The sequence below is a fragment of the Nilaparvata lugens genome, chromosome 2, assembly GCF_014356525.2.
Source record: "Nilaparvata lugens isolate BPH chromosome 2, ASM1435652v1, whole genome shotgun sequence".
Taxonomy (NCBI): domain Eukaryota; kingdom Metazoa; phylum Arthropoda; class Insecta; order Hemiptera; family Delphacidae; genus Nilaparvata; species Nilaparvata lugens.
In genome coordinates, this window is record NC_052505.1 from 64,022,713 (window position 1) to 64,035,108 (window position 12,396).

A 12,396-nucleotide genomic window follows, 5' to 3' on the forward strand; every position below is an offset into this window, starting at 1 on the left:
TATTCCTTCATGATACGGTTGTTATCGATTCGAAAGCATCACATATAACAGTTCGTTGATGAAAATGGAAAAGGGGAGCAACGGAGGTCTGGTTATTTATTGTACTTCTTAGTTGCTATCGACAGAGTTTTTTTGTTCTGTTGATGAAATGGACGCGACACAACTGGAGGGAACAGAAGGAAGAGAGGGATTGAGGTAGAGGTTATGGAGGAGGAGGAAGTGGTGAAGGAGGAGGAGGTGTGTAGGTCAACAGGAGCGCGATCTGAGTTGGATTTCAATTTGACAAAATACGTAGCCAGCCGTGCTTGAAAGGGGAGGTGATTGCAATCGTAAATTTCGCTTCTAACGAACAACTAGCAGGGCACCCCGTGCATTCCGATTTGCAGGCTATTTTTCTGATCACTTCACTATTCAAGTAATCGCAATATTCAGCCTGTCGATCACTTGTAGTTCTCTGTATCTACTGCAGCGTGAATCGACACTGCACTTCAGTGGACTGCAATAATATTTTGTATTGTTCTCGACAGTCAAATCCAAATGACAACTTGTAGTCTACTACTCCTAAGCAATCATATGATTCATTTCACAGTTTCATTCCACAAATATTTCCTACATGGAACTAGAGTTCAATTTTTTAAGTTACAATCATAATAATAATTATTATTATAACTGATTGTAGAATACAAATGATAACTTCTGGGCTGCAACTAACACATGTTGTGAAATAAGTTAGTCAATTCAGAGTCTTACTTTTTATATATTTTCTATGAAATTAAAGTGATCTTTTGTAGTAAAAATCTATATTCTTCATATTCATATTCATCTCATTTATACACTTTAATGTCAATCGTCATTCCTCCGTTTAAAGACAACCATGATAGCTGGTTCAAATGGCTGATTATAACACTTCCTTGGAAAGTTCATCACACCAAATATAATTTTGGCAGTCTCATCATCCTCAGTTCCTCATAATAAAAACTCATTAACAGCTCATTGTGGAATGAGTGAGTTGAGTTGAGTAACATGTAAAATCATGCATGTAGCTTCGGCTAAAATAAGCCTCAGGTTAATGCCAGATAGTCTAAGTTTCATTGATAATTCATATTCTGATTCAAATTTGCAATGACAATCAAATCTTTGTTTGAATGATTGGAACATCACGATGAGAAATGTTTACCATCATTACGACACATTTTCGAAAAATGGATTAAGGTATCAGCCATCTGCTGCTCCGTGAAGCATTCAAATAGTGTAGGGGAATGAGAATCTATACTAATTACAAATCTTGGGAGTTTGCAATGATGCAATTCTGAGTGACCTTTAGGGTTTGGCTAGGAGATTTTGTCCTTGGAGCGGTAGGTGAGATTTTGAGACAACACTTACGTCTGATGACTATAAAAAGCAACAGAAAAAAGCTGACGGAAAAAGGTTTAAATTCGTCTCTCAAGAGATACAACAAGGTGCACTGAGTAACAGAGCTTTTATGCCCTTTTAGATTGAGAATCGTAAAAGGTACATCATTTCAGAAAACACTCTACACCGTTCTTGCACGTCGTAAAGACGTTTCTCCTTATTGTCCTAGCGGACGATCATTCTCTACAAAAGCGTCGTTTATCTTTTTTTGTACAATCGGATTTGGTGCAGTTTGTAGATCCGTATTTTTAGTAGGAGGAGTGCCCGCGTTGATGAATGAGTCCTCATTTTTTTGGTGAAGAGATGCTCAAGAAAATCCACATTAAATAATCAAGAGAGGTTTATGATAAGTGTTCAAATGAATTACTAGGATATTAGTGAATGATCCAATACTGAATACTGAATAATTTATCAAAGTATTTAGTGTATGATAAATACACAACACATAATATAAAGTTCATGAGTCTCAAATGCCTACATATACACTGTATATTTCCAATTTCTTCAAGATATTGTGTAGTTTTTGGTCAGGAGAACATATAAACTGAGTAATAATGGGTTACCATTGAAGAGTACCATTGATGCGTTTTTAAGACTATTTTCTCGTCAGCTTTTTAACTTGTCAACTTGATTTTACAATAGTTGAATGGAAGGTCAGTCCATGCTAGATAAGGAAGGATTGAAGCAGCTATGATTTGAGATTTTCAAATGAATCATTTAATTTGTTCCCCTCTGCTCTCAATGATACCTGAGCCGAAATGATACTGGCCGGAATTCGGTTAGCCACTTAATAGGCTATTCCTGTGTTGCACTAAGCGAGATCAATTTTAATCCCCATCAACGTAATGCTTAGTAGGTTTGGTCTACTGATTAAACATCCAGTACTTGATGACGATTGCAGCAGAACGATAATGAGTACCGGTACGTTGATCTGTAGACTATAATAGACTCCAATATCGTAAATCTTTGGAACATTAAAATTAATACTTTTCTGTCTAGATCGAAATATTATATTTATAGATATCTGTGAATTCATGTTGTCAGTGAATTAGAGACGTTCCATATTGTATGTATTGCTTTCATGATAGCTATATTCCTATAATTTTATCGACAGTAACATCCTGGAAAGATGATGATGATAGATTGGAGGACCTGTAGCTTCAGGTGGAATCCAACTCAACCATAAGATTCTGGCGTTTATAAAAATATTAAACTATCTCCGACATTCCCTTCTTGGAGGAAGTTCACTCCATCTGTAAAACATTGATGTAATATAATACATTATATCAGTGCCTATTCAAAATAACGTTTTGTAATTTATTTATTCATTCATTCATTTATTTATTGGATGGAGTAAACAATACAGTAGTCGAGAAAGAAATGAAATGAAATGGAATGTATGTGCTTTCATATAATCTATTGGTGCAATGTGGAAAATTAAATTGATTTAATTTGAAAGGAGCAATCATCATTCAATATATTCCTCCATCCAACTTATAGGTACTGAGTCGTCATTATTTTTTGAGGATATTAGTTCTCTTTGCTCAGTCTTAATAGGTATCCTGTTGAGGTCGGTTGTGTGAGGAGGGGGAGGGGTGAGGTTTATCCTGAGCCAGGGATCAATAGCAATATGCTAGCTATAGGTGCAATTCACGTCTCTCATCCCATAGTAGTCTCTAATCTCCAACCCCTTCTCCTGAGAGTACAACCTATTTCAAAACCTCTTCGTCCCATTTCGCGTCATTCATTGGTTCATTCCCAACATCTGGCTGAATTGATACGTTATACACCTTGCATTCTATTGGAACGTGCTACTTGATTTTTATCAATCATTAGTTAATTAGTAGCATGTTTCTTATCGTTATTGACTGCTGTAGGATTATAAGTTCACTAGCAGGGCACCTGAGCTTTGCTACGGGAATTGAGAAATTATTTTTGCATATATTTATAATACAAAAATTCAATCAAAATAATTATAATCGTTTTTGAAACCCATCATACAAACAAAAATTTCTTGCTGAATAGAACTGGAATAATTGTGGAGTCGACCAGATCAGTTATGAGAACTGTAAATTGCTAAAGCAGCCGACGTTGCAGCCATCGAAAGCAGAGAATTATTTGAGCTCCTAGAAGAGCTGGTAAGAAACTGGTGGTATTTTTCTTTCAGGAGTCATAAAAATATTAAATTTATTCAAAAATCTTTGCTCTACCGACCGCGGCCAAGCAGGGCACATGCGACGCCAAATATAACGTAAAAATATGTTGCGCATTTACAGCGAAATGCGGTTATAAATTTTCATGAAATTTGACAGGTATGTTCCTTTTTAAATTGCGCGTCGACGTATATACAAGGTTTTTGAAAATTTTGCATTTCTAGGATAATATAAAAGAAAAAATGCGCCAATGCTCCTTTATGCGCCAATATTAGAGTAAAAATCAGACTATAGAATTATTCATCATAAATCAGCTGTCCAGTGGATTATAAATCGCATGATAGGACGCATGCAATTCAATATCTCAATGTAACTTGGTAAAAAATCAGCAGCTGTGTAGACTATAAATTGCATGCCTTATTGAATGCAGTTTTTATGCACTATCAAATAGGATGCAAAGAGCTTATAACAGCTTGTCTGGGCACCCAGATGTCTTCTGGTTTTCTCGCGCTAGATTCCGGAAAGTATTAATGATAATTAAATTTTGTGTAAGCATGATCTGATCAAATAAATAGTTGGTGTATCAGTGTGGATGTGCATATGGTTTGGGATATCTTTCAGTTATAAATGTTATTTATTCTATTGATTAAAGTTTTGTTCATTATTTGTTATTATATTCTTTAATTTTCATAAGTTTTGGAATTTTGAATTTTCAATTTGTTTTATTATTACTTTTTTCATAAGTATTTGAAATCTTTGTATTTTTCATTTTTGAATTAGGTGGTATTTTTGTTGTTTGTATTATTTATTATTGCATTATTTTTATCATTATTTTTATTTTTTTCATTTGTATCTGTACAATTTTTATAGTTAAGGAGACATATTTGGGGAAACCCGTTGTCTCCATTGTGAATGAATAAATAAATAAATGAACTATTGATTGCGTGCAATAACGCATGCAATTAAAAAAAAAACACTAAAATAACATAGTATTGTCTCTCGCACCTTCTTTGCTTTGAACTCGGGCTGTCCTGTTGCCAGTATGACTTGAAGGAGATTAGCTTTTGATGTTAGCATGTTAGACATTGGCCGTTTTCACACCGATATCTCACCGACACGACATACAGACAGGATTTACTCTGTTGGACAAGTATAAGAGGAAGCTGCAGTTTATAACTGCGCGTGGTCTACTCTTCACAGAACTACTAGTACTTCTTAAGCTGGGTTTTCGTTTCTGCGTAAATGCCGTCGTCGACCTCGACAGGGTGAGGATCTCAGATTGGATAGATTTCAATTTGTCTAAATAACCTAAATTATGATGTTCAATTATATTTTAATCGGTGTGGTTGAGTTTAAACTTTTTTATACTTTTAAATGTCAATATGTTGATACTATTAGACATTTTTTTAATCTTGTATAAAAGACACAAAAATAGAAAAGTTACTTGACCAGCTGTTTTAGCACACTTGAAATTTGGACAATATGAATGTCAACAATGCTTGTCGTTGTCGACTGCGGAAATTTTCGCACAAACGTAAATGTACCTTTAGAGTTCAGCTGATTGATTGCAATAGTTCAGCAGCTGAACATATTTCTCCATAGTGAACATTAGTCCAGGCAATGAATGTTCAAAAAATGGTATAGAGGGGAATGTTTGGAAGACTATTTTTGATCCCGCAGTTCTGTTTAGGGTAGTAAGAAGGTAAACATATCAAAAGTCCCCACCCCCACCCCCTGTTCAATTTGATGAATAATTTCACACTTTTACGAATTTCTCCCTTTCATTGTTATAGCAGCTTCGATTTAGGGGGTGAAATTTCCATTGCAGCAACAATTGAACGTTTGACAATGACATTTGAAGGGGGTGTCTGTGACACAATTTTTGACTTTGCAGCTTAATTTGAAGTAGTTAGTAGGTGAACATAGCAAAAGTGCGCATCATTATCCCCCCTCTATTGAAGGTGTGGAGCCGCTGAGTTGACAATATTGTTGCAGCAATGGAAATTTCACCCCCTACATTGAAGCTGCTATAACAATAAAAGGAAAAACTTGAAATAGTTGAATAATACATAATTTCAAAGAGAATTCAATTCTCCACAAACCTATGATAAGCATCAGCTTTCATGATGCATTGTTGGAGAGTTATAAGCCCTGAAAGAGCAAAACATCGGATAAAAGCCTGTTATTTCAACAATTACGCACATTCAAGAGCGGATATCTCGGTAACTGTTGAGAATATCACAAACTTCCACTGAACAAGAGAGAATTTATCAAGCTTCATTTTTGAAGAGTTATTTATGTCGGTTGAACGCATTGGTATCAAGATATGAGTGTGGAAGCAAAACGCTGAAAAATGCAACTCTTAAACCACCCTCATCACCTTAGAACATGAGTTAGGAATGGGGACTTTTGATATGTTCTCCTTCTAACAAAGCTGCAAAGTCAAAAAATTTGTTTAAAACATTCTCTCCAAATTCCTTTGTCAATTGGTCTATTGTTGCAAAAATGGAGATTTCACACTCAACACTAAAGCTGCTGCAAAAGGAGTAGGGAAATTCGTAAAAGTGTGGAATTATACATCAAATTGAAGAGAATTTACTGCTCCATGAGCTAGAAGCATATGGCATAAGCTAGGGGCTAATATAATCAGCATGGATTTTTTCCGTCGATTTTCAAAAAGTTATAAGAGCAAAAATAGAAAAAAATTGGTGCCAAATGTGTTTTTTCCAAAAATGTCACACCTTCAAGAGCGGATATCTTGAAAACTAGAGGAGATATAAAAAATGTTGTGGAATAAATATTGTAGAAAATTATGTGAGCTTTAATTTGTTTTTAAGACAATCAAGTCCTTGGGATGCATAGTTTTTGATTTTTATGCGAGAAACAAAAAAATGGTATTTTTAAACCACCCCCACCCCCTTAGCACAGGGGGTAGGGGTGGGGACTTTTGATAATATGTTTACCTTCTTACTACACTAAACAGAACTGCGGTGTCGAAAATTGTCTTCCCAACTTTTCCCTCTATAACCTTTCCTTGACTAGACTACATATCATTTCGAGGATGGGATATTTTGATTTTCGCATTTATAAACCACAGACTTCTCTAATACTGTCCATCAGAGTAAATCCTGTCTGTATGACGCGAAATATCTGTGTAAAAACGGCTAATGACTGTTGGGGTTGGTGTATCAAAAATGCCAACATCAAAAGTTAATCTCTTTCAAGACATACTGGCAACAAGTCAGCCCAAGTTGATAGTAGAGTAAGGTCAAGAGAAAATGCTATGTTACTTTCAGTTATTAATAATTAATCATGCAATTATTGCATGCGTTATTGCATGCAATCAATATTTCATTTAATAGTGCATAAAAATTGCATTCGATGAGGCATGCAATTAATAGTCCACACAGCAGCTGATTTTTTACCAAGTTACATTGAGATATTATTTGCATATGCTATTGCATGCAATTAATAATCCACTCAACAGCTGATTTATGATGAATAATATTCTATAGTCTGATTTTGACGGTAATATTTGGCGTTAGAAGGGGACTCCTTTTCCTTTTGTAATATCCTTGAATTGCATAATTTCAAAAAAACGTTATGTATACGTCGATGCGAAATTCAGAGAGGAACACACATGTCAAATTTCATGATAATCTATTGCTGCGTTTCGCCGTAAATACGGAACATAAATATAAACATATAAATATAAAGATAAATGCAAAACCGTCGACTTGTATCTTTGACCTCACTTCGCTCGGTCAATACTAATTCTGTATCAATATTATAGTTTATCAATAAATTCAATTTATCCATAAAATCCTAGTTTTTTCTTTGGTTGAAAAGGATCGTCTACGCAGGGAGTGAACCTCATTCATTACAACAATAGCCAGATCACACCCACCCCGTTTTATGGGATAGGCGGCACGGTCTTCGGTACCGGCTCGTTACACCTTCCTGAGGCCCATTACATCGACGGCTTCAAGTGTTACATATTCGGGCAAGATGGAACTTCCGTCAAGCACTCTCCATCAATAAAAGCCATACGATTATTATTATATCTATGATTGTACTAAAGATAAAATAATGTAATGAAACCTTGATATACTGCCTTATTTAAAGTCCTCAATTTTCACATTACTACCATAGAACAGTTCATTTTCACATCCATTTTTGATAGTGATTGGTATTCGCTGTACATGTACAACTTTACTCACATATTTTGTAATTTCCTGTCGCGTTTTAAGGTACTGGGACCCATCTCTATCAATTCCCATTCAAGGCAAAAGTCTTCATTTTCAGCTTCATACTTTTACATAAACATTGGCATGAACATGAGATAAAAAACTTACAGCTCAAGAAATACAGAAACTCTAGAAGAAGTTGATATAATAATTTTATGGAGTAATGATGATAGTAAAAGTTGCGAATCGTCTAATAAAATAATAGCTATACTTGGAAGAGAGGATAACAGGGTATGAGTAGAAAAGCTTGTGGTGCGAAAACTTTGGTTAGAGTTTTTTTCAGACAATGAACGGTGGGAGTTGGGATTTCTATGGCAGTTTTGAATGAAACTGAAGTAATTATTTTTAGTCTGCAAATGGCCGCCGGGCAGAGAGATGCAGCAGCGTTCGTTTCATCGGAGCAGATAACAACGTACCGTATGAGATTAGAATTACCACCGAATATTGTCCACGTACAGATGCAGAAGAGTTTAGAACCTGAGTGCTGATGATAACACATGGCAAACCAGACAGAGATGGAGATTTGTACTGGCGAATAGAATGGCTAATGGACCGGGTAGATTCCATGTTTTCACAATGATTTTTAATCTGACGAATGATGAATTTCAAACAGAGATTTTATCCTGAAAACACAAAGACTCAGCGGGGAGTAGCACAAAAAATAATCAAGCTCATATTATTTTTTCAATTCACCGGTATTAAAAAATCTCACTATTTAACAAAACTATTGAATAAAGTATTTATAGTATTGTTCAAGTTACGTACCGTATCATCTGAGAGCATGCCAAGTTGCAGCATCAAATTATGTTCAATTTAAGCAACGATGTACAATGAAATTCCATTCTAATACGTTCATTTTTTCCAATATTATTCATTATTTTTTAAATTTATTAAATATCATTAGTCATCTAGATTCAATCCCATACATAATATGAGATCGTCGATCTCTATTAATTGCAAAATAAATGAGACTACTAATCCATTCAAATTCATAGAAAAAGAATTATTCTGCCGAATTAATTCAAATATTTCTATTTACATTTGAAAAATGAATGAAGCTTTTTTCAGAGTTTGAGGCTTATTCAAACTCAGTTTTATAATATTAATTTCCACTGATATTGCCTGTTTATCCTTGCATGTTCATCCCTAACTTTCACGATGAAATTCATCCCTATCTCACTCTGTCTCCCTCTCACTCACTCTCTCTCTCTCTCGCTCTCTCTCTCTCTCGCTCTCGCTCTCTCTCTCTCTCTCTCTCTCTCTCTCTCTCTCTCTCTCTCTCTCTCTCTCTCTAAATATTCACTAAAGATTTCTAAATACCCACTCCAATAGGCTATCGTTTTATATTGCCAAAAGTTGATTACTTTGATACTTTATTTCCATTTCAATCATCAATAATAATTATCATGATTATCAATTATGAATTATCCAAATTTTTTTACTTTCATGATTATATTATTCCATCATTTTAGTACCCCATCATTATATTATCCCACCATTCTTATGTTTTGTTCTTAAGTTTTCATATCTATTTAAACTTCTACAACATTTTTCATTTGTAAATAAATCCTCAGTTGAATAAATCAAATTAATGGTTTTCACAGAGTGTCACGTGACTGTGAAGGATATTTTGAATATTCTTTCCAAAGAATGGAAATAGTTGAAATTTAGTCATTCTCAAAGAATGCCTAATTTTTCTGTAATGTTTCACTTGGTGGGATAATAGCTTTGAATGGTCATTATGTGTTTTGAAGTCACACCAATTCATACATTGGTATGTTCAAAGCTCCGCCAAATTATGTAGATACAAGACAATATTATCTTGAAGGAATTTCTCAATTGCATTCTTTTTCCTTATCATGTACCATATTCATTATTCCAGTTTAAATTATGTATATTCATCTAAAACTGTATTGTAAACTTTTAAGTGTATAAATTTATAAGTGTATAAGCCAGAATTATTGTAATCTGCATAAATAAAGAACTCAATCAATCAATCAATCTCTCTCATACTCCCTCAATCAATTAATTTCCCTTTCTCATGTTTGCTCTACAGCCCGGGGTGGGCTTTGCATTCTCTACCACTCTCCTTCACTCATCTCTCTCAGTAGTCTTGGACTGCCATTCTCTCCCTTCCAATCCTGCCTTGTCCTTGTCACAATCCATCCAGCGATTTCGTGGCCTTCCCTTTCTTCTGTGGTTTTCCAACTTCCTCTTCAATATTCTAATAGGTAGTTGGTCCTCTTCCATTCGATGAACGTATATCCCAGCCATCTTGACCTCCGAGAATTCACAAAATCCTACCATATCCTGCCCCTGTTTGAGTATATCCATCTCAGCATTATATTTCATTCTCCAAACACCATTTTCACATGCTGGACCAAAGATTCTCCGCAGAATTTGTCCTCCAGCAGGCTTTGGAGAGGAGCCTGCTTTGTAACATAGCAGCATTTGCGAAGTATTCTCTGACACTTGCCTGTATTCGGTTTCTCATACATTCGTCCAGGCTGTTGAAGTTTGTAAGTATTGTTCCCAGATATCTAAAACACGTCACCATCTTGGAAGTATTTTCATCAATGACCAGATCCATCAGTCTTTCATGTTGTGCTGCATCTTGAAACTACTATCAAGCAAATTTCAAATGATCTATGAAACAACAAGTAGCCTGGAATTTAGCCTGTATATTGTAGTTCGTTGTTACGGTAGGTACGTAATAGATTCTCATCATTGGAAAAAAAATCAATCAAGAACATTTTCCACGACACAATAAAATTATCAATATAAAATTGCACAAGTGAGAAATACTTCAAGTTTCATACATAGCCTTCTACATTAAGAGGACTGAGTAAGTATTTAATAGATTGAAAATCTAAAAATATAACTTATTCTCCAGTTTATATGAATCTAATAACCTCTATTTAAGACTATCATTATTCAAGCTCACTTGGTATAATTTAATTACGATAAATAACTCATTGTATACACAATATACATATTGTACATTATATTACGTAATATAATTTATCACGATATTCACTTATAATTCGCTAAAACACAATAATAGTTCAGTAATCAACTATTTAGTGCGAGAATTTGGGAATAAAGGCTGGGAAATTTGGGAAACTTCGGCTGCTGATAATAATGTCCCTGCAGAGCACATTCTCGTCCTAATCTGGCTGTGATCTGACTGAGTGGAGGCAGCGGCACAAGGCGATGTATTGTTCAGCGATCAACAACACTTATTTTTGGCTGGGCCTGAGCTGCTAGCTGATACTTTGAACTGTCAGCATTCCTCATCAATGACATCAACGCTTCCCATTCAAACAGTTCTGACAGACTTGAGTGAATCTTACTATAGCTGCGTCCTCACACAGTAGTAACTCAGCGCCTGCTGAACTGTGACAGTTGACTTACGCTCGAATTTACATCCAGAAAAGGCGGCTGAAAAGACAAAAAAGCGCCGCGAAGTGGGAGGATGTTCCCTGCCGACCGAGAAGTGAATTTAAGGGCGATTTAATTAACCGGATCTTGGTGGGGGGGATGGGATTCAAAAGGAGGGGGTCAAAAGGGGGTCCCGCTTTCGCAGCGGCAGTGGTGCAAGTGAAACCCGGCACAAAGGACGACAATAATATGATAATGCCCAGAAGTACGACTGCCGTCGACTAGCAAGGGCCGTTTGATTACGGACGGGAAACAAAAGATATCCCGGCAGTAAATTTGCAGCTTTGCACTGTGTGTAGCCTAGCCTACTCCTCACAACGACCAGCGCTGTGAATATGTATTACTTATTTTGTGCTGTAGTTATGCATGTTTATGTGTGTGAGTAGAGGACACTCACTAATTATTTGTACTGTTTACGGTTCAACGGCTGAAATGTCCTCCATTAGACACAGCTAGCGCAGATTTACTCCTGGGGCATGTTTGTAATTTCATCAGGACTGCGCACAGTCACATACATTTGCATGAGTTCACCAACAATAATAAGACGAATAATGCTCGACTTTACGACTTGGAAGCGGATGAACAGCTCCACTTGCACTTGTCAACACTTGGCCACGTAATTCGTTAGTCTTCGAAACGTTGAAATATGTTGGCTTTTCTCATATTCAATGTCAAGACAGCCTACGTAGTTCATTGATATCCTAGAAACGTTAAAATTTGTTGGTTTCCTTTATACTAAAATGGTAAGTCTTAACCTTGAATTCGTAATCATTAAAATCTTTGTAATGAGGTACAGTTGACTTCATACAGTACCTCTATCACAAAGTAGAAGGGATTTTCTTTCTCTTTGTCTATAGAGATATATAGTTATCTCCATCTACCATTCTATATATTCACATGCTCTTCCATTTGTTTCATGAAAAATGTGTCTTCCTCCGCTTTCGAAATCGTCGATAATGTGTTTTATATTTTTATGTTCTCATGTTTATGATCTGTGAGGTTTGGTTGAACATTGTTCTTCTGTTCATTTGTTGGTCAATAAAGAAATAATTCCTATTCCTATTTCTTACCAACTAATGTATTCCAACTTTTACAGTTCAGGAGAAAGAAAAACACGTTAGAGTGGTAGAGTAGGTATAAGA